Consider the following 8230-nt stretch of genomic DNA (forward strand, 5'->3'; position numbering starts at 1 on the left):
GCGAAAAGTCTTCAGTATGAGTTTGACCCAGCTACCAGACAATAGAGAATCCACATAGATTAAGACCATCCTAAATGCCTCAATAGCAGGAAAAGTTTCATTCAGGCTTAATTAATGATTCAGTGGTTAGAAAGTCATTCTAGACAACCTACATATTATTAATAGCTATGATTTTGGCAATAAAATTGTTCCTTTGTTCACAGTGCCTTTTTTTATTTCTCTTCCCTTGTCTCCTCACCTTACCTGCTTTCATAACGATGTTTTTTAAATCCAAAAAAGTCTTTTCTTCAACTCTATGTTCCAATATGGGCAAAAATGTATCCTCAGCATAAGTCCTGGTTCTCCAGGGACCAGGCCCTATTATACATCTTGTCAAAACAAGACCTGAGCAATACCAGTATAGATGTTAACAAGTAACAGTATGGGAAAAAAGTGTGATATATCCCAGGACAACATAAAAGAAAACACCTGCCTGTGCAAGCAGTACATACACATACACAAAAGAGCTCAACAATGGTCAGAAACCCTCCACTCTGCATCTTAATAAAGTAGACCAGCTGTCCCCCAGGGGCCTGCAAAAGAGGAGATGAATGTGTAATGTGAATTCTGCCTTCAATTTATGGCTTAATTTTAAAATAACTGGAAATAAAACATGAAGAGGAATATCACCCACAGAGAGTAGTCTGAACTCTGCTTTCTATCACTTTCCTACAGCTTCCATTTATCTCTGTCAGCACAGAGAGGTTTCTGAATAAGCCTGCACTATGAGTTATGCGTGGGGCCAGGCTTGTTCCCAAGGCTGGGCTTGCCCACCATCCACATCATTTCAAGCCCATACATCTGTTGTCCTCCACAGCCAGGAGCCTGAGGTCCAAGCACTTACTCATGGGCCATACACAGCTTACACAGGCACAAAGCCAGACACAGTGAGGCACAGTCTACAAGGACATAGCCCAAATATAGGGGTTTTAAAGCACATTTTATTACACTTCTTTTTAACACATGCCCAGGGGCTTTTTTTTAAGCCCCTGGGCAGTGTTTGGGGGTAGGCAGGAGGGCAGTGAAGCAGGTCACAGGGCTTAGACCTTCTATCGCCTTGAATTCACCATGTCTCCACCATCTCCCCTGCCTGCATCACCAGCTCTCTTCAATTTTCTACTAGCGCTGGAAAATGTAGGTGGGGTGGTGTAGACCGACCATTAATGTTTTTATCTCAGTATCATCCAGGAGGTTGAAGAGGACAATGTTTTTATTGCTAATGTTCATGAGATTGCAACTCTGTGATTGCTGCCTTCAGTCATGCTGGGGAAGGGGGAAATTTGAGGCAAAATGCTGTTGAAAGAGGTTTGTGTGGTTCAGCTTCTCAGCAGCATGTGTTCCTTGTTACTCAGGACTGTCACAGGGGAGGGAAGACAATACAAAATAAGAGCAAACTGAAGCTGCTGTTTTCAGACAGTTAGCATCATGCATTTGTCTCTACTTACACTAGCCATGCTTCACGAGTTTCCTAAAGCAGAATTCACTCTGTCAGCAAAACAGAACATGTGTTAATTTACATCCTTAGGAAGGAAAGCAGTGAATCATTTCTAATGGTTCAGGTGCTCTACTCATAGCACCTAATTAATTCTGACTGAAAAGTTGCAAAAAATTCCCTAAGACAATTTCAAGTATTTATTTCAGCTTTATTATTAAATAAGTCGTAATGAATGAGGAATTGACCTTGTGGTTAAACCACTGGCCTAGGACTGAGGTTCAGTCCCCAACTCCGCTCCCTACAAAACCACATCACTTCGCTGGCCCTTGCTGTACGTGTTCCCTCCACTAAACTTTTTAGCAAACCACACACATGGCCTTGGGAGATGCTCAGCTCTCTGCATGCATCACTGCCATCAAAGGGCCAAACCCTGAAGGGGGGACATGGAAGGGAGGACTGACCTCTGGGGTTTCTTGCTTTTCTCAGGGAAAACCCAGGTCAGACTGCAGACTAACTCTCAGCAGGGCCACACACCTGAGCACAGAGCTGGGTGGAGGAGGCTGACTGCCCTCCAGAGCAGAGGGCATGGAGCTGGCCAGATCCCCACCACCAGCCCCATCTGTGCCCCGCACAGCAGAACCAGAACTGTGCCAGCAAGACGGCGTTGGGGCCACAGCGAGCACTGCTGCTCAGTGTCACCAGCTTGCAGTGGGGAGTGGGGGGAAAACCATTGCCAGAGACCTGTGTTAACAAGCCCGTGTAACAAAAGCTGCTTATATCTAAACAAAAGCTTTCTGATAACACAAAATTAAAACTGGCAAAAAGCAACACATATGTTAGAATACAGTCTAACAGATGCATTAGCATTTGTTTTATGTAAATCTGAACGGGCACCATCCTCTGTGACCGGTTTGATAAGGTACACAACTCTCATTCCAACACAGCAGCCCTGTGTATGTTTTCTCAACGTTTATTTTCTGCTACATTGACCTCAGCTACAAATTTGCCAGCAAAAACACAATAGATCGTTTATGTCACATTACAGGAAATCACGAAGGCCTCTAAAGTGACCCTGATTTTCAGGCACTTTTCTGATTTTCTATCAGGTCTTTTTTCCCTTCTCATGCCTACTACATAGTTAATATTGGAGTTTTGTAACAGGAAAACATCATTTTTAAGTCACAATAAGGATTTCTTGCTATGTCATTTATTTTCTCTGAATTACTACAACAGAAGTTTGAGGGTGGTTTGGAGGGGTTTTTTTGCTTTCTCTTCGATCACTGTAATTTCACTAGTTTACATAGTGATATACACAGATATACAACAGCAATGCAAGAAGAGACAGAGATTCACAGCAATCCAAGTCACTTTATTTCAGAGACAGCTGCCTTCCTTTCCTCGCTTCCTCAGCCACCGATCCTGAAATTCTCTGCAAATTGCTGTGGGTCAGTTTAGTATCACAACTGAACTGAAATCCATGGACCACTGATGCCTGCACACTTCCCGGTAATGCCAGTCTCTGCTCAGTTATTCTTTGCTAGCTGAAAAATGAAAGAGCGTGGCTTGCATTAGAAACCAGAAGGATGAAATACACAGGCCAAGTCTCAGCAAAGTCACTGTCCCTTCATGCCGAATCAGAAAAGAAATTTTCTGCCATTCCAGTTATTCAGTTAATCCCAGTGAGCTTTTCCTGGAACAGATATCTGTGTCACTATTACTCAATAAATACAAAGCTATTAGGATATTTTCTAAACAAAACTCTTAATGAAAGCACAACTTGGAATAAAAGTCCATCAGCAGCACAGCTCTGCGAGAGCTCCCCCACCAGGACATTTGCCACTGTCCCCACAGACCCGAGTCCAGAGCCAGCTCCAGATAGCCACTCCTGTGTTCCGTGGTACCCGTGCACGTTTCCTTCCACCCGGAAGATCTTGATCTTTCTTGGCAGACCAAAAGCCCAAATTTTAAATGACTCTGCAGCTCTTCATTGAGCACAAATTTAAGTACTTCTGCTTTCAGGGGGACAGGATTTATTTTTTTTTAAATCTACCATAGTTAAGTGTAATCTTGAAACAGCAAAAAGAAGTACATCACTTAGAAAGTGGCACAGGTCATTTTTTTGCATCAATTGTCCCAAGATCTCATTTAGTGGAAAAAATGAAAAAAATTATCCTCCCACATTTCTCTCAGCCTTTCTCTTCTGAGTTTCCCTTGGTCTCACTAGGTTGCAGCAACCATCAGGTTTATTGTTTCACAGGGACATTTCTTAGGCATGTGTTCTCCTTCTTACCATGTCACATTTGCATTGAGGAGTAATGCAGATACCCTAGGACCACTGCTAACACTCCAACTACACTTTTTCCCCAGAGCTCCAACCTTTTAGATACTCTGATTTCACAACTCAAGTCTTCAGGAGCATGCAATACAGGCTTCACAAGGCTTCTCAAAAAAAAAAAAAAAACCAACAACAACAAAAAAACCAAAAACAAACAAAAAAAACAAACCCCCAAGCTTAATACACATTTAGAACTAAAAGAAACAATAGGTGTTCATACATGATTTTATGTCTTGATTTTCTCACTATTTCTGCATGTTTCGCAGGGTTTAAATAAGAGCCCTTTCAAATCCTATCCAAGAAACCCATATCTTCCTGCATATGACTTCTCTTTTCAGTCATGAAGTCTCTGGGTTTGGGTCCATTCTTCCTAAGACTTTAGTTTCTCTCTCCTTCTCCTGTCCCTGTAGACTCCAACTTTGCTCTAGTCAATAGTAATTTATTTTCACCATTCCCTTGAACAATCCTAACCAGTTTCACCAGGTGTTTTTTCTTGTACAATTGTTTTACTTACCTGTCTCCTGTCTTTATACCAGGGCAGCAGCTATCTATGTGTGCTCCACTTGAATATATGGCCGTCTACTTTTAACAGCCCTCACAATGACCCTGGCAGGGTCTAGTAATGCATATTTTCACAACTAGTGGAGACGTTATATATTTTCACACGTAAGAGTTCACATGCTGACACCAAGACACCTCTTGGCCAAACCAAATACCACCGCACAAGGCTGAGAAGCCAGGGGTGGATTTCCAGTATGTCAAGATCACAGGCAGAGCCACTTGCACGTAAGCTCATCTCCTAGGTATGCTTCTGTAGGTACAGGTGAGGCAGGACAGCCGGTGTAGCAGGATACATGTCCTCCTGGCGGGCTCCTTTGAGCCAGGGGTCCTGCCAGGGTGCACAGCCTGGGCAGGGGTGCCCTGGCACCACTCCAGCCCAGGACACCCAGCACCACCAGCAGCCAAGAGGATGCCACCAGGCACGGGTGCTTGAGGCCCGTGTTGAGGAGGCACTGGGTGATGGCCAGCTGAGTAAACTGGCAGGCCAGCGTCTGGGACAACACAAGGCTTGTGCATGCTGTCACCACCCAGGAGTCACAGGCGAGCCACTGCTGGGCGGCAGCCTGCCCCAGCACGCCGCATAGTCCCACCCTTAAAAAGTGCTGAGGATCCATGCCTGCATCCCCCGGTCTTCACAATACTGTCATTTAATTCACAGGTCTATTTTTTGTGTTTCTCCCAGTTTGGGTCCCAGAAAGCTCTCCCCTGTGTCTCTCTAGCCTTCTTCTCTCCCCCCCGCTGCACGAGTCTGACCCAGCAGGTTGGTTCTCACCCTCTGCCCGCTCCCCCAGCACTGGGTCTCCCTCCTCGGTTCCTGGGCCACTCACCCACCCACCCCTGCCGCTGGTTTGCTCTCCTCTCCCTTGTGCTGTTTGCCAACATCTCCATCTCCCGGACGCAGCGCACATGGCATGTAACTAAACATCTTTTTTTTTTCCTGCCTCCAAATGTTATCGACATCTTCTGGTTGATCCATGGGCTTCAGGGAACTTCAGGCTGTGAACTGAGGGCTTTTGGACAGGAGGCAGGACCGGTGGATTAAGCTTTTAAGGGGTCTTCACAAGGCAGCTGAAATAGCAGAACCAGCATTTCTTTTAATAGGTTTGTGCTTGCCATGCAGAGGTCCCCACTTGCACTGGGAACAATTTGCAAATCTCTAAATAAAAAAAAATAATCTTTGATTTCTGACCAATAAAATTCTGTGTCCTGGTTTCAGCTGGGACAGAGTTAATTGTCTTCCTAGTAGCTGGTAAGGTGCTATGTTTTGAGTTCAGTATGCGAAGAATGTCGATAACACTGATGTTTCCAGTTGTTGCTAAGTAGTGTTCAGTCTGAAGTCAAGGATTTTTCAGCTTCTCATGCCCAGCCAGCAAGAAAGCTGGAGGGGCACAAGAAGTTGGCACAGGACACAGCCAGGGCGGCTGACCCAAACTGGCCAACAGGGTATTCCATACCATGGGACGTCCCATCTAGTGTATGAACTGGGGGGATGGGGGGAATCGGCACTCGGGGACTAACTGGGTGTCAATCAGCAGGCGGTGAGCGATTGCACTGCACATCATTTGTACATTCCAATCCTTCTATTATTACTGTTGTCATTTTATTAGTGTTATCACTATCATTATTAGTTTCTTCTTTTCTGTTCTATTAAACCATTCTTATCTCAACCCATGAGCTTTATTTCTTTTCCTGATTTTCTCCCCCATCCCACTGGGGCGGGGAGGGGGGGGTGGATGGCTGCATGGTGCTTAGTCGCTGGCTGGGGTTAAACCACGACATTCTGAAATTTTCATTTGCCAGCAGCCATACTTCTCTGTGCTCCAACACCTCCATCTCTTCCCAGTTAAAAGTCTACCCAAGCTCATTACTTCAAAGAAATACCAACATGCAGCTGGCCATTGCTGAGACTCATTCAACACATGATGCTAGCAGAAGGGGACTTGAAATAGGCAAGGCCGGTATTTACAGTCCCCTTTCTTCTCACCTGTCCAGTCTCTCCTCTCTGAGACACTTGATCCATATCCCCTTCCCTGTGCCATTCCTCCCCCACTCCACCTCCCTTCAGATCAGTTGATTTCTGATTTCTTTGTCCTGCCTCAGTGCTGAACTAAGGACCAAAATCATGTGTTGGGATGTCCCTAAACCAGGGAGTTTGATACATGGCTAGAAGAAAGCTGCTAGCTCACGATATGGGCATTTCCAAACTTCTGCCTCAATGTTCCCATTAGTTTCAGCTGGACATTTTAGTCCCCCATGCTCTTCTGTAGTATCTCCATGAACGGTTACACACTTTGCATGTCATCCAGGATGTTGCTCCACTTTACCTCTGAGCGAAGCAATCCCTGTGCAGAGACCTTACTGGTACACTGGAGGTGTGGTGAAACCAGTTGGGTGTCAGGCACTTCACTGATAAATACTAAAACTCACCACTGTGGAAGATTTCCCAGCTTCGTGACCTTTACCAGAAAATCTTGAGCAACCTACCGCATGCATGAAGAACCAGCCATATAATGGCTTCACAAGCAAGATTAGGGTTGGGTAGAAGCATGGTGATGTTGATGCTGTCTCCAAGAAGTGGGGGCACGAACAGAGGGAGGCTGACTGTAAACACTGCCACAGGCGGGAGCACCAAGTGTTGGTTATTCAAAGCAATGAAAGCTCTCAGGCAACTCACAAGGCACGCTCCAAAGTTTCTGGCTCATTCACCGAATCACCGGGCTGCTGGTCTTAAACAAAGAATCTGATCCCAACAATCTGTGTAATTAGAAAATCATCTAGGAAACTAGGACCACACTATGCTTTTGTAGTGCAAAGAAAAAAGAAAAGATACACGGTCAATGACGGGCAGCAATGGTCCTGAGGGAAAGCAAAAGACTGAATGTAGTTTTGGTGGAAGTACCTGGATGCTTGGAGCCATCAGCAGGGAAATCCTCTCCTGCTGCTTGATCCTGAGAGTGGTCAGGACAAAAAGGCTTTGCACATAGTAATACAATACAAAATCGACAGGCTTGCATTAAAAAAAAAAAAGAAAAAAAATTACAATTCCACAATTCACCTCCCCTTCCAATGGAAAGAGGCTGCAATGCTTTACCCGTCGAGCAGCTTCTTCAGACGGAAAGGGGTGATGTAACACACTGCAGCCAACTCCTGCTACCGGTTCCACCCGACTGGAACTGCCAGCACAGTGTCCTGCAAAAAATGAGTTACTGGTCTATACCATTTTATTAGCGAGGACGGCTGCAGCACACATCTGGTATCAGCCGGCGCGATACAGCCCGGCTTCCAGGGCACCGGGAACACCGAAACCCGCAGAGCCCTGGCACAGCCTTACCCGACAGCACCGCGTACAAATTACCGTAAGGCAGGCTGCGTACGTCATGGGCGAGTTTTAAGGACAAACATGCTTCCTTCACAGCACAGCAACAGTAAAGGAGAAAACTCGAGTAAGGGCTGGGAGAGCAAGTCACAGGAAACGCGCGGCACATCCCTCTGTAGCACACATGCGGCGTGTGTTATCATTTTAAGGCTCCGTTTCACCCGCGGGCCGTTCGCCCGTGCCCCCTCGGCTCCCCCCACCCCCCCCCGGCGCCACGCTGCGGGTCACAGCGCCACGTACCGACACCGCGGCTCCCGAGAGCGGGCGGGAGCGGGGGGGGCGGGGTGGGACGGGCACACGGGGCCAGGGCTCGCCGGAACAAAATCACCGGTTTTCTTTCCGCATCGGACACCCGAGGCAGGCGGACCCAGAGGGGACAGGCCCCATCCGCCGACCCCCGCCGGAGACCGACCGGCAGGCCCCGCGGCCGGCAGCCCGCTAGGGGCGGAGGCCGCCGCCTGGGCACCGGAGGCCGCCGCCTGGG

At 47.0% G+C, this 8230-nt stretch overlaps 1 long non-coding RNA gene across 1 annotated transcript; it reads right to left on the minus strand.

Annotated features, from left to right (window-relative positions):
- Positions 1-2428: 2428 nt before the first annotated feature.
- Positions 2429-8225, minus strand: LOC138683833 (uncharacterized). The gene is made up of 2 exons (XR_011323285.1): positions 7987-8225; positions 2429-7559 (listed from the first exon to the last, which is right to left on the minus strand). It is a non-coding gene; the product is annotated as an uncharacterized lncRNA (long non-coding RNA).
- Positions 8226-8230: the final 5 nt, after the last annotated feature.

Source organism: Haliaeetus albicilla, chromosome Z, assembly GCF_947461875.1.
Source record: "Haliaeetus albicilla chromosome Z, bHalAlb1.1, whole genome shotgun sequence".
In the NCBI taxonomy this organism is placed as follows: domain Eukaryota; kingdom Metazoa; phylum Chordata; class Aves; order Accipitriformes; family Accipitridae; genus Haliaeetus; species Haliaeetus albicilla.